The 20,643-nt window shown below is 36.5% G+C and overlaps 1 protein-coding gene across 3 annotated transcripts in view; it reads right to left on the bottom strand.

Moving 5' to 3' along the window:
* The window catches only part of NRIP1 (nuclear receptor interacting protein 1), a 100,094-nt gene that overhangs the window by 64,946 nt on the left and 14,505 nt on the right, over positions 1 to 20,643 (bottom strand). For all 3 annotated transcript variants that reach the window (XM_044251106.1, XM_044251104.1, XM_044251107.1), the window contains exon 2: positions 15,192 to 15,272. The gene's annotated coding sequence lies outside the window, so the exon portion shown is untranslated. The remainder of the gene's footprint in view (positions 1 to 15,191; positions 15,273 to 20,643) is intronic.

Here is a 20,643-nt window from a genome sequence, read left to right as displayed (position 1 = left end):
GTGTACACACACTGGACGGCAGCTGGGGGACCCTTTTATCCATGAAGTAATTGTAGATTTACAGGGAAGGGGGATCTGGTGATTCAGTAATGGTTTGAGTGCAATGGCTAACAGTCATCAGGTTTTGGTTTTTAACTCAAAGACAAATCATTGGTAACAAAGCCAAAGTTTTATCTATCCAAAACTCTCTTTCAAGTTCTCACTGTAAGAACCTACTGAACTATAGTGTTTCCTTGTTAAGGTCTTATAAACTTAGAAAATTCCTACAAAAGTAAAATCCCTATGCCATTAAACAACTTCCTTTAAACAAAAAGGGCACCAAACAGAAGATTAAAAAAAAATTAACTTTATATAGGATAAACTTAACTCTATACTTAATATAATGACTATAATATATGGTAACTATTTTTTTCAAGATTTTATTTACTTATTTGACAGAGATTTGACAGAGACACAAGTAGGCAGAGAGGCAGGCAGAAAGAGAGAGGGAAGCAGGCTCCCCGCAGAACAGAGAGCTTGATTCAGGGCTTGATCCCAGGACCCTGGGATCATGAACTGAGCTGAAGGCAGAGGCGTTAACCCACTGAGCCACCCAGGGGCCCCTATGGTAACTATTTAATTGCCAATCTTTGATTAGCTGCCACTTGGAAAAACTACTGGATGAAATCATGGCTCTGAAAAAAATCACTGAAGGATGGTGGGAAAAGTAGAGATTTCCTTTAAAATCTTCTCCACATATTCCACAATAGTAAAAAGGCAATAAAAATTATTCTATTGGTAATACTTCAAAAAGTATACATGAATCAATTTAGCTGAGGGCTTTAGTCCTGCGAGTACATCTGATCAAGGTAAGGCTGACCATCTACTGACATTGCCTCCTCCTGCTTTCCCTGCCTCTCCTTTGGGTCACTCTCAGGCAATGACGCAGGAAGGAAAGCAGAAACATGATTAAAGACTGGATTAAAAGTACAGAGCCATAAAATTGTTCAAAAAAATGGATACTGTCTTAGTCCATTCAGGCTGTGATTATAACAAGAGTACCATGGACTGGGTGGCTTATCAACAACAAAAACTGATTTCTCACAGTGGTGGCTGGTAAGTCTAGGATCCTGGTACATGCAGATATGGTATCCAGGGAGAATCCACCTTCTGGTGCAGAGATGGCCATCTTTTCACTATACCAAAGATGGCAGAAAGAGAAAGGGATCTCTCTCAGGCCTTTTTTATATGGAAACTCATCCCACTGTGAGGGTTCCACCTTCATGATCTAAGCACCATGTTCTACCTCCTAATGCCATCTTTTTGGGAATTAGGATTTCAACATATGAATTTTGAGGGGAAAATAAACATTCCGACCACAGTAGATGATATATAAAAATGTGTTTTTCCAAATATAAATTAAGTGCTATCTGGACAATAGGAGATTCAAAATATTTTAGTATTTTATCTTAGGTCAACTAGATAAGCATTATACAAATGGAAAAAAAAAGTATCAATTCCAAAATTCCAACATTAACTGTTACATCAAAAAAATGTAGCCTATACTTCTCACAAGTACTAAAGGCCATGTTTAAAGGGTATCTATGGACTAGCAATAACTAAAACTTACTGTGCCAAGAACAACATTAAGTGCTTTCCATGGTTTTAGTCTTTCAATTCTCAAAACCAGCCCTACTGAGTTATCCCCATTTTACAGATGAGAAAACTGAGCCTTAGGAGGTAAGATGGTTAGTCCAAAGTCAACAAAGCAGGTGTCAAGAGTCAGGATTCACACTTATCCAAAACGACAAATTCAGTCTATTAGTTATAAACAGTTTTTTTTTTAAGATTTTATTTATTTATTTGACAGAGAGAGAGAGATCACAAGTAGGCAGAGAGGCAGACAGAGAGAGAGAGAGGGGGGAGGAAGCAGAGTCCCCACTCAGCAGAGAGCCCGATGTAGGGCTCGATCCCAGGACCCTGAGATCATGACCTGAGCTGAAGGCAGAGGCTTAACCCACTGAGCCACCCAGGCACCCCATAAACACTGTTTTGACTCTAACATGGCTTCCTAAAGATTTTAAAGAAATCTTAAATATATTTCCATACTTTATTGACTCTCAACATGCAATGCAAGGTTTTTTAAGCAAGTTTTTAAAATTCCAATATAGTTAACATAGTGTTATATTAGTTTCAGGTGTACAACATAGTCATTCAACAATTCTATACATCACTCAGTGCCCATCATGGTACGTGTACTTTTTTTTTTTTTTAAGATTTTATTTATTTATTTGAGACAGCGGATGGGGGAAGGGCAGAAGGAGAGGCAGAGGATCTCGGTCAGAGACTCCACACTAAGCCGGAGCCCCACAAAGGGCTTGATCTCATGACCCTGAGCCGAAATCAAGAGTCAAATACTTAACTGACTGAGCCACATGGGCGAACTAAAAGTATACCCGTTAGAGAGGCAAGTTTTTGTTTTTTTTTTTGTTTTTTTTAAGATTTTATTTATTTGATAGAGAGAGTGAGAGAGAGCATGAGAGAGGAGACGGTCAGAAGGAGAAGTAGACTCCCCGTGGAGCTGGGAGTCCGATGTGGGACTCAATCCTGAGACTCCAGGATCATGACCTGAGCCAAAGGCAGTGGCTTAACCAACTGAGCCACTCAGGTGCCCCAGAAATGCAAGTTTTTAAAACTACTATTTGGAGGGTTGAATCCCAGCCATTATAATGAACTTTTATTAACTAGATGGCAAACAGATGCCAGTTTTTGTTTTTGTTTTTTAACAATCATACTAAGTCACATATTATCTCACTTAATCATTATCTATAAAACAGATACTATTCAACTTGACAGATGAAGAAACTAAGGCTTCAGAGCCATGGAGTGACTTGCCCAAAGTCATGAACAGTTATGGGGTAGACCTGGGATTCAAATTCAGTCAGTGCGCTCCTGTAACACATCGAACAAACCGCGACCGAAGGAAGCCTCCACAGTGTCAGACCCATTGCCTTGGTCAACCCATCTGCTGATCATTTCATGAAAGACCAACAGTATGTTTTTAAATCACAGGTCAAATTTCCTCTGCCTGGAGCTGTACAAATGTAATTACTAGTCCTTTCCTCTTTAAACAAAAATACATCTCTAGGATAGTCTGGCAATTTCTGTAAACAAATTTACCAAATATACTGCTTTTGTTACTACCATGGCATAAGTACCCTGAATTTTCCTTATTGGAATAAAGTCTGTGAAGCCTTTTTGCAGGAAAATCTCTAGGACTTTTTAAAGTTTCAAAACGTTGAGGAAATGTTGATACATTAAAATAAATCTTGACCCAGTAAAAACTGGCACTAGGCCTTTTATTTTCTTGCAGTCAGCAAAACTACAAACCTATAAAAATTCAAATAGTAGTTAAGGGCACGCGTTTTGAAGTGCCTGCATACGTGGTGAGTCACTTTACAAACTAATACTTTATACTGAAAACTTTTTAACCTGGATATGCAGGCAGAAATCATTTTACAAACCTCTAAGTGCTACACAACAAAAGGGAAAACAAGTCCGTTTGGGGTTTTATCCATTGTTTTCTCTGACAACTGTCTTCCTGAGGGGGAGAAAAGAGTATTATTACTTACGGGCCCCTCTCTACCTTGCCTTACAGTTCACACACATTCGGGAGCTGCTGTTTATAACCCTGTATTAATCTAGATCTTTGGAAAAATCAAATGAAGGCCAATTTAATCACCCACCAAAAATAAGCAAGTGCGTATGGGGAGAGCACAGTTGAAGGAAGCAGAGAGAAGTGGGTCAGTAGGTGGCAGATGGTAACGGGTTCAAACTTGAAAGGCGTCCAAAAGCGTGGAGCAGGGTTTGTGAAAACTCCTCAAGTGGAAGAGAAGCAAAAAAAGAAGAATGCATAATGTGTGGAAGAGAGGTCCTAATTTAGAAGGGTGTGCTATTGAGTAAAACAGTAGTCATCCAAAAACCTATTTTAATTCTTTTGGAATATACAGAATTAACAGTCTTGTCAATAAAACATTATCTTTCTAGAACATTTCACCGGGTGACAACAAACTTACTTTCTCCTTTACTTTTTGCATAATATTCCTCTGATGTAGGTTATGTCCTTATTTTACAGATAGGGAAACTTGAGACTCAAGTTAAACAGTCTCTTTGGTGAGCTACAGCTCAAACGTCAAACCTGCGACTCTAAGACCAGCATTTTTCATGTCACTGTATTAAACTGTGGCCATGACAGGACTACTCTTGGGATCTGCACAAGGAGTAAAAGGAACGCCACTGACCCTTGAACAAGTTTGAACTGTGTAGCTCCACTGTCTTTCAGTAAATATATTGGAAAATTTTTTGGAGATCTGCAACAATTTGAAAAAATGGAAGAACCATGTAGCCTAAAAATACAAGAAAATTAAGAATAAGACTACAGTATGTAACACACATAGCTGTTCACAGTTATCAGGAAGGCTTCCAGTAAACAGTAGGCTATTAGCAGTTAAGTTTTGGGGACTCAAAATTACACACAGATTTTCGATTCTGCAGGGACTGGTACCCTTAACCTCCATGTTCAAAGGTCAACTGTCTATCCTTTGGTTTTATATATATATATACATATGACAAAGAAACAGCTACTTCTGCCTTCTCTCAAGTTACACTAAGACTTAAAAACTAAGAAAATAGCATTCTGTGGTCACCAGACTAGGTTTAAATTATATGCAACTTTCCAACAAATACTATTCACCCTTAATAGAAACCCATGGAAGTACTTAAATAAAATGAAAGTGTTATTTATCTATTTCTTATTTACTGAAATTATTGTGAAAATAGCAAATTAGCATGGACTCAGTATTAATACAAACCCCGTGCACATATTTTTAATACACTTGTCAAAGTAACATTTAACATTCACTGTCCAGAATTCACAGCCATTCACTGTCAGGCTTTATCCATTTCTATTAGGGTAAACACTTGGACTTTCCTTCAAAATTTTTGTCTGCAATATAAAAAACAAAAACAAAACAAACAAACAAACAAACAAAAAAAGACTGAAGGATCAAATATTTAAGCACCATTAAAAAATTAAAGGCTATTTTCTATTATGACCTAGATAATAAGTAAAGGCTTTGTATACTAACCACCTAAAATATACCGGGATGGCCTGTAAGGTTAACTTCTCAAACCTATTCAGTTGCCAAAAGAACAGTATCCAAATTGCACATCACATTTTACCACGAGTAAGGAGGATTTAGAAACCATAATCCCATAAACACAAGACCATACGGGAACCTATTTTCAGGGTCTACGGTGGTGACTGTATTCATGGTTCAAGATGCTGGTTCTATAAAACCGTTTCCTCCCTGGAACCTCAACCTATCTCTTTCTTTGAATTAATTCCACAGCTATAACCCAGATATACATGATATCCAGATTTTTTTTTGGGGAGGGGGTAGAAAAAAAGAAATGCCTGAAAAATCAGAAACTTACTCCATTTCTAGATGCTGTTCTGAGCACCAGAACTATATCCCCATTTAAAAAAAAAAAAGTCATCATTCTGATTTCAGTCCCATTTAGAACGTCTACTAGCCTGGTAAGCTATTTAATTTTAAATACTCCTAGGAAATAGAATTGGCAGGGATGGGGTCACCTTTGAGAAACTTATGGAAATCTGTGAGATGATGCCCTTCAAAAATTTTTTTTACTCCATGTAATTCAATATAATGACTTAAAGATCAATTCTGGGAAGTTGTTAACAAAACTTTCAAATTCATTCATCTCTCAAATTGTTGCATTCACCACACAGGTAATTTATTACTTTCCCAAAGGCATCTCTATTTTCTTTGTTGTTTCAGATGAATGGTAAAGAGACTTATTACAGTAAACATTCAAGCTAACATACCAAATCAATCTTGTCATTAGTCAGGTAAGGAACGTTAAAACAACATTCTATGTATTTTACATGAAGACAAAGAAACTTAAAGTCCACAAAACACAGTTTGAGAACTATCACAAATGCTTAGATCATACTTTGGAACCTACAAATTTCTAACCACATGTAAAATCTTCACACGAGCCACATGTAAAAATTGTTGCACCTTACGCACCGTACATGATGAATGTGTATCCTTTTCTTAACTGTATCTAAAGCTCCAGGATACACCCTCGAGCTGCTGTCTCATCAACCTCATCAACGTTTTATCATCCCATACACACAGGGCTTGAAGCTGGGTGCTTTATGAATCGCAGACTTATAAAACATATGATCCCTTCCCCTCAGAAGTTTACAATGTTGCAGAAGAGACGAATAAAATAAATGCAGTGTGAAAGGTACTCATCAACTACTAAGGGAGAACAGAAGAGGGCACTTCAGGGTGATTATTCAAATCACAGGACAGGTAGAGTTTTTTGGTAAAAGAAAATGAGCAGAGATCACAAGACAACGCAGAAGAAATGTGCGGTTAATGTCTCTGAGGCCCAGGCAAATGGAATACAATGTTGGGATAAGAAGTAGGAGCCAGATAAAAATAGAACTTGGCCTTTATCTTGTTAGGCAAAGGCCTTTGTTCAGAGTTATTAATACTTTCTTCTGAGAGGTTTACTCTCCTACAGTATGTAGAATGGGTTGAATAATAAAAAAGAAAAGGCAAAAAGACCAGTTAGAAAGCGACAGCAGTAACTGTCTCGCAAGCAGGAAGTATGAATGCTTGAATTTGGAGAACGGCAGTGGAAGGAGAAAGAAATAAACCAAAACTTATAATTCTTCCTGTTCTCATAAAAATGACTATTGAAATGGTCAGATAGATCATGGGTTGATAAATAAAGGCATAAAATAAAACCAAACACTTGTAAACAGACTTGCAAGAAAAACTGCTTAAATTATCACATAAAGTTACCTATTCTACTTTGGAAAAAAAAAACTTCTTTTAATTTTAAAATTTTTAAAATATTTTTTACATCTTTTACAGCCTTACTGAGATATAATCACATACCATACCATTCACCATTCTGGAAAAACCACTTATAACAACTCCTTTCAATGTATTTAAGGTAGGATACACCACTTGTTAATGTAAGTCTTTGATTACATTTTTGTACTATTTTAAAGATATTTATTGTAGGTGACCTAAATATAAAACTTTAAAAACTACAAGTAGAAAACGTCTACTAAAAAAAAAAGAAAAGAAAAGAAAACGTCTAAGTTGAAAAGTAATCTATACTTTGTTACATATAAATTATTTCTTAAAAACTATCAAAGTCTATTTGATTCATACTAATTTTAAGATGCCAAAATACAAAGTGTGTCTCTATATTTCACAAGAAGAAGTATCTTATAAATATATTTCTTTAACTGATTACCAACATTATTTTTATGACCCAAATGGAAAAATACACATATAAATACCCAAAAGATAAATTACTTGGCCATAATAATTTACTTGTTACCTTTCAGAGGCGTAATACATGTATCAGTTGGATGAATAAACTATTTTTGACGAATTCAAATTATCAAAATAAATTATTATATATACAACTGAAGATCTTTGTTTTTTTCTTGCTTTAAATATTCCCTGCCCCCAGAAAATTCCTAAAGGCAAATTTCCAGGAGTGGAAAAAAAGTGTAGTTTGTCCACACATTCAAGAAATACTTAGTCAATAAATATTTATGAGCTCCTTCTAAATCCCTGTCATCAAGCAACAACAGTTTTTAAAAGTATAACTGATATACAAAATGCTATACAACTTGATGAATTTGGAAGTAATCACACACTCATGAAATCACCGCCACAGGCAATGCCATAAATATATCCAACACCTTGAGAAGTTTCTTTCTGACCTCTTTTTGCCCACTTAACATAAGACCTACCTCTTAGCAAATTTTTATGTATAAAATACAGTATTGCTAACTACAGGTGCTGTGCTATACAGCAGATCCCTAGGATTTATTCCTCTTGCGTAATTTAAGGTTTACACCTTTTGACCAAAACCTCAGTTCCCTCTTCCTCCCAATTCCTGGTAACCCCCATTCTATTCTTTGCTTCTGTGAGTCTGACTTTTTGGAGTCCTCACCGAAGCGAGATCGTGCAGTATTTGTGCTTCTGGTTAGCTTATTTTACTTAAGGTAATGTCCTTTAGGTTCATCCATGTTGTCACAAATGACAGGATTTCCTTCTTTTTTAAGGAATGGAAATACTGCATTTTCTTTGATGCATTCACATGCCGACGGACCTCTGGGTTGCTTTCATGTTTCGGTTACTGTGAACACTTCCGCAATGTACACAGGAGTGCAGACAGCTCTTCAATCTCCTGATTTCAATTTCTTTGGATATATGCCCAGGAGTAGGACTCTGGATCAGACAGTAGTTCTTTATTTTTTGAGTAAGCTCCACACTGCTCCATAGTAGCTGTACCAATCGAAACCCGGCATTATTCTTGCTTCTTTCATACATATTAGTGATGAACACAACATAAAAAGATTCCTGCCCTTGGGGAGCTTTCACTTTAGAAGAGGAAAATAATCAATAAACAATAATTTAAAAAAATTTTATGTTGGTAATTTTAAATGTAATAAGTGCTGCGGAAAAAGAAAAGTGGAGAAAGGAAAGAGGGAAGGCCTCCACTCAGGGTGGAGTGGTCGCCAGGTAAGGCCTAATTAAGAAGATGTGATGGCCTGGTCAGCAAAGACAGAACTTTAAATTTTACTACAACCAAGATGAGGGATTTTCAACAGAAGGATGATTTTCATCTTTAAAAAGCAGCCAATACTGTACTGTTAGAACTGGATGTCAAAAAAGTAAAGTTGATTTCTTTTATAAAGGAAGAGGTTAAGTACTCTTAAAAAAAAAAAAAAAAAAAGTTAGTGAGTAGAACTGTAAACTGGCTACCTCAGATCTAGAATCCAAAATAACAGGTAACATATACAATTACGGCCAGTATTGCTCAAGGAGCCCTATCCCTCACAACAACTCCACATGTGACCATATTCAAAGGTCAATAGAACCTTATCCACATTCTGAACACTAAAAAAGCTTAAAGCAAGGCAATTTGGTAGTAAAATTCGACCTAAGTTCATATGAGGTAGCATATGTTTTGATTTATCCTACTTGGCAAATATATGCATGAAGAAACATTAATTAACCCTCATAATGTAGGTAACCTTTAAATATCCTAACTGATGAAAGTCACAGGTACACCAATATGTATAAATATAACCTTTTTTTAACTGCCCTATTTTATGCGGGAGATAGTGGAATTACATCGCTCAGTTTTATCACATTCAAATTGAACCAGCCATGCTTTAAAAAAAAAAAAATAAATAAAGGAAAAAAGAAACATACAATAAGATTAAAATTCTATCCATCACATAACCTAGAGTAAGATGGAAGCTAGGACTCATCTGCTGTTACAGATTTCGATTCTGCGGTCTAAAGATATGTATTTTTCATACATGTTCCCTAAACATGGGCGGATTGCTTTATCTGATGTTCAACCAAAGAAAATGTTAATTATTTCAACACTGAAGGAAAAACAGGCAGTTTGAGACCCACTCAATGATGGTATATTAGCTTCTGACAGCACGAGCAGGAAGGTCAGAAAGAGAGAGAATCTGAAGCGTCTCCTCACTGGCTGTGGAGCCCAACGCGGGGCTCGATCTCAGGAGCCTGAAATCACGAGCTGAGCCCAAACCCAGAGTGGGCCGCTAAAGCGACTGTGCCACCTAGCGCCCCTAAGGGATAACTAGATATGAATTTGACTGAAGCCTTGTCTTTTAAAAACCCAAGATGTAATTCTATAGCTGTGCTGTCCAATATGATAGCCACTAGATACATGTGGCTATGAAGCACCTGAAAAGGGACTAGTTTGCCTTTTCAAAATCGTTTCAATTTTAATTTTCAATTTTACTTTTATATATATTTACAGGCACACACACTTGCAGTAAGAATTACTATAACATTCATTGACTGGGCCAAACAGAGCCCCTTGTGAGCAAAAGATTTGCCCCTCCTCGTGTAGTACTACCCACACTTGCAAGTTCACTGGCCAGGCAGTGGCCTCAACTCCAAGCTCTAACAATGTAGAGGAAAGATGACTAGTTTTAACTGAGAAATGACATAAGTGAAAATATACACTGAATTTCAAAAGCCTACTATATGAAAATAAATGTAAGATATCTCATAATTTTATATTAATTACGCAATGAAATATATTTTGCTGATACTGGGTTAAATAAAATATTTTATTAAATGATCAGTTTCTTTTTCCTTTTTTAATGTGCCTGCTGGGTAATTTAAAATCACATGTGTAGCTTACATTATACTTTTTTTGAATGAACATCAGTGCTCTCAAGACTGAGAAAAAGACCTGACAAAAATTTTCTCAAGTACTTATGTTCTAGAATGAATAATTTCACTTTAGATCACCAAAAAGATGAACACAACACAGATAAAAGTAGAAAGAAATATTCATCACAAATGCTAAGGTAAGTTTTTGTGACTGTAGAGTGTATTATTTTAGATATTCAAGAGGTATCCCAAAATTCAAGAATAAGATAAAAGCTTCATGTATAAAATGTCTGATTTCATTTAAAATTTCAGTATTTCCACAGTAGTAAATATATATGGGAGGGTTTTACGTCCTATTTTCCTTCAGTAGGGTTAGGAGAGATCTAAGTTTCATAGATCAAATACATGCCATAATGGCATCAGAAAACAGGCAACCTCTTTTTAATAGATGGGAAAAATTTCATTCCTCCTAAAAAAAAAAAAACAACTTTGGAGTTTGCACAAAATTGGAGAAAAATAAGTCTGTATCACAGTATAATCTGTCATTACAAAAAGATACACTGATTGACATTTCCCAAATATCCCAAAATATCCCAAAGAGCACTCCAAGTCTGCATTCTACTAAAGTCAGACAAACACATGCTCCACAATTCAGCAGTTCGGCTCCTGTGCATACAGGAACGCTTATTCCTACCAAATGATCTAAAAAAAAAAATTCATGGCTGCCTTATTTGTAGCCCCAAACTGGAAAGCTCTTCAATGTTCATCTAAAGTGAGTGGAAAGGAGAAACAGTGGTGTGATCACACAACGGAATCCAGACAACTGGGGAAACACAGGACACACACACGATGACGCTCAGAGACAAGATGCTGATGAAAAGCTCCGACACAAGAGTTCGTATTACGTGATTCCAGCCATAAGAAGGTCAAAAACAGGCAAAACAAACACACGGCAAAAATGCCATAGATTTGTTTCTGTTGAGTAGAGGTAGTATTGACTGGGAAAGACAACCTTCTGAAGTAGGGTGTTAGTTATGCAGGGTATGCTTATGTGTAACAAGAAAAAAAAGTAAGAGTGCCTATTTGACTACATGAAGTTATACCTTGGTAAAAAGTTGTTTTGTTTTGTTTTTTAAAAGTAACTTTTTTTTAAAGGGTCTTAAGTATCATTAGTTTCAAAAGAATTACTTAAAACCAATTCCTATTTTGAATTTACATTCTTATTCTGAATTTACTTAATCCTACAACTAAAATGAATTTATTTGCATTTTTAATAAAATATCATAACCAGTTCAACTTTATTCAAACATCCTCTTAATTTTGAGATTAATGATAAACTTTCACAAATGGATAATTCATGACTTGAAAAGTGTAACAAGCATCTGTATAACTAATGAACTATCTGAATGTCTGTTTCAAATATTTAATTGTAATAGTACATTCTTATCTTCAATTTAAAAAGATAACTTTCCATGAATGAGAAGAACAAATACTGTTAAAAGGTTTAAATTACCCCCAAGCAATCTATACCATTAATGCAATCCCAATCAAAATACCAACAGTGTTTTTCACAGAACTTGAAAAAAAAATCCTAAATTTTTTAAAAAGATTTTATTTATTTATTTTAGAGAGAGAGATAGAGCAGAAGCCTGGGGATTGGCAGTGGGAGAAGCAGGCTCCCCGCTAAGCCGGGAGTCCAACGTGGGGCTCGATCCCAGGACCCTGAGATCATAACCTGAGCCAAAAGCAGATACTTAACCAACTGAGCCACCTGGTACCCCCACAAAATCCTAAAATTTGTACAAAAGACCCCGAACAGCCAAAGCAATTTTGCAAAAGAAAAGTACAGCTGGAGGTATTATAAACCCACACTTCAAGTTACAGTACAAAGGTGTAGTCATCAAAACAGTCTGGTATTAACACAAAAACAGACACACAGATCAATGGCACAAAATAGAGAGCCCAGATATAAACCCACAATCATATGGTCAATTAATCCTTGACAAAGGAGGCAAGAATATGTAATGGGAAAAAGACAGTCTCTTCAACATATGGTGCTTGGGAAAACTGGACAGCTACATGCAAAACAATGATACTGGACCACTTTCTTACACCACACACAAAAACAGACTCAAAATGGATTAAAGACCTAAATGTGAGACCTGAAACCATAAAAGTCCTAGAAGACAGCAAAGGCAATAAGATCTGTGACATCGTCCATAGCAATATTTTTCTAGATAGGTCTCCTGAGGCAAGAGAAACAGAAGCAAAATAAACTACTGGGACATCAAAATGAAAAGCTTCTGCAACAGTGAAGGAAACAATCAACAAAACTAAAAGGCGACCTAGTGAATGGGAGAAGATACTTGCAAAGACATATCCAATACAGGGTTAGCGTCCAAAACATATAAAGAAGTATACAACACCCCAAAAGCAAGTAATCTGATTAAAAATGGGCATTTTTAAGACATTTCCCTAAAGAAGACATCCTGATAGCCAACACACACGAAAAGATGTTCAACATCAGTCATCATCAGGAAATGCAAAATCCAAGCTGCAAAGAGGTATCACCTCATACCTGTCAGAATGGCTGAAAACAAAACACAAGAAACTCCAAGTGTTGGGGAGGATGTAGAGAAAAAGAAACTCTCTTTCACTGTTGGTGAGTGCAAATGGTATTCACTGAATGCAAATGGTACGGCCACTGTGGAAAACAGTGTGGTGGTTCCTCAAAAAGTTGAAAATAGAACTGCCATATATATACAGAGGAACACATGTCTGTACATATATATATAAAATAATATATACTGGAATATTATTCAGCTATTAAAAAAGAATGAAATCTTGCTATTTGCAATGGCATGGATGAGCTAGAGAGTATAATGTTAAGTGAAATAACTCAGTCAGAGAAAGACAAATACCGTATGATTTCACTCATATGTGGAATTTAAGAACAAAACAAACAAGTAAGGAAAAAAGAGAGAGAGGGACAAGCCAAAAAACAGACTCTTAACTATAGAAAATAAACTGATGGTTACCAGAGGAGAACTGGGTGGGGGATGGGCGAAATACGTGATGGGGATTAGGGAGTGCACTCGTGTTAAACATGGGGTGATGTATGGAATTGCTGAATCACTGCATTGTATATGTGAAATTACTATAACACTGTGTGTTAATTATACCAGTACTATAATAAAATTAAATTTAAAAATAATAAATACTAGTAACCCCTCCCCCAAAATAAAAAGGTAACTAGATGTCACAAAATCCAGAGCTTCTGATCATATCATTTCTTTCACTGGTAATAGTCAAAATTAAAGTTAACATTTGGGGTTCACTTACAATTTCTTTTATAGTCCTAATGTACTTATTTAAATTTCTTACTCACTTTTACTCTCCCTCTCATAACTGACAAGAGGAAGGAGAAAATGTCTCTTTGCCAATGGTGAAGAATTTTAAACACATAAAGTTACTACTTTAAAAGTTCAATATATTGTACTAGGAAACATAAAATACTGTAAATGTAATCAGTCCTAGTAATTCATGTGGTTTGACAAATGATTAAGAAACTCTGTGACACTGATTTCTGTATTATCTCATGTGAATATAAATAATAAATATCCAATTAATAAAGAAAATATGTATTCAAAGAAGTTGGCTTATTCACTACAACTTCAAGAAATACATTATTTTATTAAATATTTCTATTCCAAGCAAGAAAGCAGGCAAGTTTAGGAAAACACAAAACTTAGGGGAGGTTTAAAGGTGGATATTAAGAAGGAAACTTTGGATAAGGCTAAAGGGAACTGTCTTCACCACTGACTTTAGTCGATTTTAGTGCAATCACATGGGGTCTTGGGGTCACAAAAGACAAAAACATAAAACAGGTAAGTTCCTTCCTTCCTAGTAATACATTACATGTCTGAGACTCAGGCTTTGCAAGCAGATGAATTATTATGCAACACTGATCTAACCACGTGATAACGCAGATAGGGAACTTAGCAGATGGACAGAGGCAGAGTCAGGTGTCCAGGGATCCTGATGAAAGACTGGCAGAAATGTAGACAGCAGCTGATCCCTATACTACAAGGTGGAGTTGTCAGAGGCAGGAAGGACTTTAGCCCTGCCTGATTAATTTAATGTCTATTCCATACTGCCTTAGATAAATAAGTGCCTTCAATATCTCATTTTCAAATGAAAACATTCTTTAAAATAGTCCTGTATGAAAAAAGGTAAAATGTAAATACTTCAGGTGCTTAAAATAGGCAACACTGTTTCTATCTAAGCCAGATTTTTTTTTGAGGGGGGGGGATTTTATTTATTTATTTGTCAGAGAGAGAAAGAAAGAGAGAGCGAGAGCAAGCAGAGGGAATAGCAGGCAGAGGGAGAAGGAGGCTCCCCACGGAGCAGGGAGCCTGACGTGGGGCTCAATCCCAGGACCCTAGTATCGTGACCTGAGCTGAAGGCAGATGCTAACCGACTGAGCCATCCAGGCATCCCACTAAGCCAGATTTTTAAACAAGATTTATTTATTTATTTTAGAGAGAGAAAAAGAGAGAGTGGGGGTGGGTAGAGGGAGAGAATCTCAAGCAGATTCCCTGCTGAGTGAGGAGCCCCACGAGGGGCTTGATCTCATGACCCTGAGATCACGACCTCAGTGGAAATCAAGAGCGGGATGCTTAATGAACTGTGCTAACCAGCCAGCCCCCCAAAGCAGCTTTTTTTTACTGACTTACACAAAATTCAGAATTACCAACACTGAAATATATCCCTCTCCTCTGTTACAAACATCAGACAACTAGTTAATCAATATTTGAAACTTAAAAACAAAGAACAAAATGCAACATAATATTCTTTCTATAATTGGAAAGGCTTAACTCTATTTTTTTTTTTTTAAATGGAGCAACAGACAAAATACAATACCTTCCGATGTGTGTCTCCTGACTGTTAAAATAATGGGTCCTGAGAACAGAGGTCTGAAATAGCTCACAGTCCAGAAACTCCCTGAAAATTAAGAAAAATAAATATTACTTCAAGTGCCTCTTATCTCAAAGAATTTCAATGGTATGTTTTACAATGAAATGTTAATCATTGACTAAAATGAATTATCTCAAAAAATAGCAAAAAAGATGTAAGATAAAAAATATTTTTCATTTTACATGCTTTCCTCGGGCATAGCTGTTGACCGTATCTGATAACAATCTGCTTACAAAATCATTTACCAAAATACACTGTCTTTATACTACATAAACACTATTACCTATTCTCAAGGTGAGAAGTTAATGAAGAGGAATTCTGAGAGAAAAGCTACTAGGAGTATTCTGTAATCAATACTGAGTTGAAACACCTCTTTTCTTCCTCTCTCTTTCTCTCTAGACCACTAGGAACAAAAAATGCTAGGCTGAGATTTAGAAGCCTTCTAGATACAGAATGACATCAACGTGCGGGCAAGTTTATACCCTCAGGAATAGAGGAGCGGGTGAAGACTTTCTGACCATCAAGAGACACAGGCTGTACTTTAATACTGCAGTAGCTGAGGGGACTTTATATTGATCAACAGGCTAATGGACAGTGAAGTTAGTTGGTCCTAAGGAAGGCGAGACGCAGACACCCTGATCCCACTATGGCAACTTCAACTTCCGAAAATACAGTAGCTACTTTCCATCATTACTTTATTTTACCAGTGTCTGTAGTTACCCTAAAACCACATAGAGGTATCAGATTTCTTTGAGTAATGCTTTCTCAACACCCTACCCAAGCAGGCTCTTTGACCATTATGCTTCCAGAGCACTTTCTGGGCATCGTGCTTCTTCTCACTCTCACTGTGACTGTGAACCCCTCATTCATCTTTGAGTCCTCCAACACCTAACACGGTGCAAGGCCCAGAGCTGACCGGCTCCACCAATCGGTGGATCTTCGAGACTTCCTCAATAATATACCATGCTGAAGTAAAAATAATACCATGAAAGAAAGAGGGTAATTATATGAGCCAACTACAATGAGGAATACTTGCCTTTTAATTACTTCACTCACACATGCACACACAATCCTTCATCAGCAAAACTCTTCTAGTATCTATATTAATGCTCTCCCTTCCCTTACAGACAATCAGCCTAGTAGGGTGGCAGATCCCCTTTCTGAACTAGGACTCCAATCCTGCTGTCCGAGGTCCTGCACCAACTGGCCTGGTAATTGCACATGAACACAAATTCTCTACGCACATACATCAGCGGCTCCTAAGCAACCCTCCATCAGCAGCAGGAAATGTCACCTACATGTATGAGTCAAAGATACCCAGAATCATAACTAAGGGCAGAATGTTCCCAAAATTTTAGAAGTAGACAGTTGGTATCATCTTAAAATAGAATTATAACTGTTAGAGACAGATAACAAACAAACAAACAAAAACCCTGAAAAGACCTCCCAGGGGTTTAAAGAAAAAAGAAAAAAGAGCATTATCATTTCCTATTAGGACATTACTTTTCAGCAGCTAAATAAAAACATTACCAAATCATTTTATGTAATAAAATTTAACCTTATTTTGACCTTCCTCATAAAGCAAACAATCTCTCTATCCAATAAGGTTTCATCTGAACTATGTAAGATGATAAGCAATACCTTAATTGCATTCATTTACATGACTTTGAAACTATTCTGGGCTGAAGTCACTGACTGCAAGGTCACAGAATACAAAAAAGTAAAATGTATACAATTTACTGAGGAGGAATGATCCGCTTAGAGTGATAGCACCTTCTCCCTCCTCATTAAAAGATACCAAATGCTTAATGCAATCAACAGGTGCAGAGTTCTCTTTTTGAAACATATCACACATATGCACACTGATTTTATAACTATAAATACATAGATATACTAAGAATATATATTAGAATAAGTTCATCATATATTATGGCTTGCTTGTTAAAATCAATCTGCCTGAGTAGAGGTAAAGCAGAATTCACCAGCATTTAAAACCAAAAGATGAAACAGAGCTATTATTTTTTCCATTCTCTCATGAAATTTCTAACAACTAAAATTCAGGTTACAAAGTTAAAACAATTTTTATGACAAGAACTGCAAACACAGGATCTTAAGTATATTAAGAGTTTCTGCTTTCTCTTTTTATAACCTAAACAAGCATACATTCAATTATTTTGCTTAGAGAAGCAGATTTTAAATGTCTCAAAATCAGTAGTACAGTATTAGTAAAAGGAGGGAAATACAACAGACAGAAATTGATTACCACAGATTATAAGCCAAGGCATATCTTTGAAAACTTCAGAATATACCAAACCACACAAAAACAAGGTAACCAAAAAAATATTTCCCTTTAGTTTTGTAAAATTCTAATACAAACTAGATAATATTGGCACTTGAATTTACTGGAGAAAAGAGAAGGAAATGAAGATAGGATCTCGGGGGTACCTTAAAAATGTAGTATCAGATATTTGTTTTATGTTTAACATAACATCACTGGAATACTCATTTAAGTAATTCCTATCCAGGGTTGCCTGGGTGGCTCAGTCAGTTAAATGTTCAGCTCGTGGTTTGGGCTCAGGTCGTGATCTTGGGGCTGTAAGATGGAGCCCCATGTTGGGCTCCGCACCGGACTAGGAGCCTGCTTGGGATTCTCTCTCTCCCTCTGCCCCTCCCCACCTCCTCTCTCTCTCTCTCTCTCTTTCTCTGGCTTAAAAAAAAAAAAAAAGTTTCTGTCCATTAAATTAGATAAACCTCCCACATTTCATTAACTAACTAACCACGTACTTTTATACTCCCCAAGCCAATGTTTTGTAATTAAAACTGAGTTAGTGAAAGAGAAACAACCTTATTATAAAATGTCTCTTCACCTTCTTCTCTACCTTCACAGAAGGGCAAGACTTTTTTCATGTAAATCTGTGTTAGATCCAAATAGTTTCAACCGATGCTACTCCACAAAGAACACAGGATAAATACATATTTATTTAAGCACTATATTCCTAAATAAACTCCAATACCATAATGTCATTTTTATTCTTTTTAAATGAGAAATAAAATATCTCATTTTTTTTTCTGTAAGTTAAGCCAATTCACTTTGGAATAGCTTACTAATAAAATTAATGCATACAGGTATTTCTAAAGGTACTAGTTACTATTATGATCCACATATAACTTTCAGTGGTCACTTCTTCTTTGGATAAATTTTCTTCTGTAAGAAGCAACTCAGGGTCTAACATAATATACATAATATGTATAACTATGTAACAGGCAATTCATGGTTCATATCCTTTGACAAGGATAAGAACATGGAGGCCGATCAGAATCTTCCAATATTATTTCCAGTGTTCTTGGTCACATTTTTTTTTCTTGGTCACATTTTTACTTAAACTCAAATCTCAGGTTGACAATATTAATTCCCTGTTAAGATGACAACTTTTTGTTATTTCTGAAACACTTCTCTCTGTCTACCCAAGTGACTGAAGGAGTGCCTTATGTTCCTGCAGCTCACTGATTATAATCACAACATCCGAAGTTCTATTCCATCCACACAGATTTGGGATTTTCCTTTCCTTGGATATCAGAACACGTTAAAGCCAATTTTTATAGCCACAAACTAGCCTTTGTGTATCTTTAAATGGGCTACAACCTTGAACTGAAAACGAACTGTATTAACGGCATCACTCCTCCAGCTCTCGAAGAAAGAAGTTAAGTCCGACTCCAGGTTTAGATACACTTATTTTAACAGCATCAATCTCAGGTGAGCCTAGTAAATCCTACCCACCAAGCAAGTGTGCACGCGTGTTCAAGTGTGTGTATGCCTCTTTCCATTTTCTCTTTACTTTTTTCTTTCTTCTTCCCCAGGAGGTTAATGAACAAAATATTACACTTTTGAGTATATATAATGATCCAGAGATAAACTACACATGTGTCAGAAAAAGAGTTACCTAGATAAAGAAACTTAACAATTGTGCATGTAAAATTAAATCCTGGACTGACAGGGTTGTTCAGATAACACTCAGAAAAGCACAACGTGACTTAAACTGGAAGGAACAGGCCAAAAACACTCCATAAAAATCAAATCTGCCTAGAATACGCCGTATCTCCATTCGAAACACCTGCTAAGAATATGTGCATTCACATTCTGTCTAGGAAATATTTTTCTTCCTCTCTCACCTGTTCCCCCACCCAGCCTGCATCCACCTCCATAAACAGCAGTAATCCACCATTATAAAACAGTTGACGGTTAAAACAATGAGCCAACGGAGAAAGTACAATATTCCATAACTGACATTTACTGCATTGGCCTTGGACTTCTAATCTTTACCAGACGGGCACACAAATCAATCCATCAGCTCATAAAGGTGTGCTTTTTTAACCTCTAAAACAGATGGGATTGGCCAGAAGTGTCTGGCATGTCAAACTGCTAATCACTGCTGCCCTTTGCACAAAATAACCCACTTAAGTTGAGGCATGGTTGGACTGTAACCGACATTAGTCTGTGGGAAACCCATTTAACTGTCACATACTCCTGCCACTCCTGCTCTCCCTTAATTAAGCCTAATGCCTTATGCTTTGACCTTTTGTTCTAGCCTATTAACCCTATCTAGTACAAGTTCAATTATGTTAAGCTAAAAACTTTGCTGTAAAATATTAAATGCCAAGCTCAAAAAATCATAAGGGACACCCTCCCAGCCCTTAGTTCTATGCACCGTTACTCCACGCATGCAACAGTAAAACCTCGTTTTTGAAGTGATACTGACTCTTACGGAGTTGAGAAGAACCAAATTAGGATTCCAGCCCAACCCCCTTATTTTACCAACTGAGTTCGGAAGAACTTTAAATGGCTCGTCCCTTTCATAGTTTCAGCTGAGCCATACTGAAACCTGTTTCTGGCTCTAATCCTTTATTCTCCACCGTATCTCTGATTAATAGTTAAACCAACTGATAGCATGTTAGGGATACTAATATTTTCACCACAAATGTGGATCGTTCCCCATTCTCTAGAATGCACTACACATGTCGAACTGCACAAACTGGCCTAAAGCAAAATATGTGGGCACGTGAACGGACCTCAGAAATAATTTCCCCACGCACACAGAACTTTCTATCCCCGCCCTATTTCTTTTCTTCTTTTTAAAGGTTAACAATGGTCATCAAGAATGGCTAGCTTCTGCGACACTCGAATATAAGGCAATACGTATGAATACAATTTTTTCTTTCTTTCCTGATGCTTCATTGAAGTATTCAACAGAGAAAAGGACTTAAGCCACACTAAGCAATTACAACTCACAACTTCTCCCCAGCAGATGAATTCATAGCTGGATATCTTTTGAAAATACCTCTTTTTTACACCCATATGTATATGGATTTCTGTTCACATCTATCAGAATTTCAAAATATA

The sequence above is a fragment of the Neovison vison genome, chromosome 6 (assembly GCF_020171115.1).
Source record: "Neovison vison isolate M4711 chromosome 6, ASM_NN_V1, whole genome shotgun sequence".
Classification (NCBI taxonomy): Eukaryota; Metazoa; Chordata; class Mammalia; order Carnivora; family Mustelidae; genus Neogale; species Neogale vison.
This window is presented reverse-complemented; position numbering and strand designations above follow the sequence as displayed.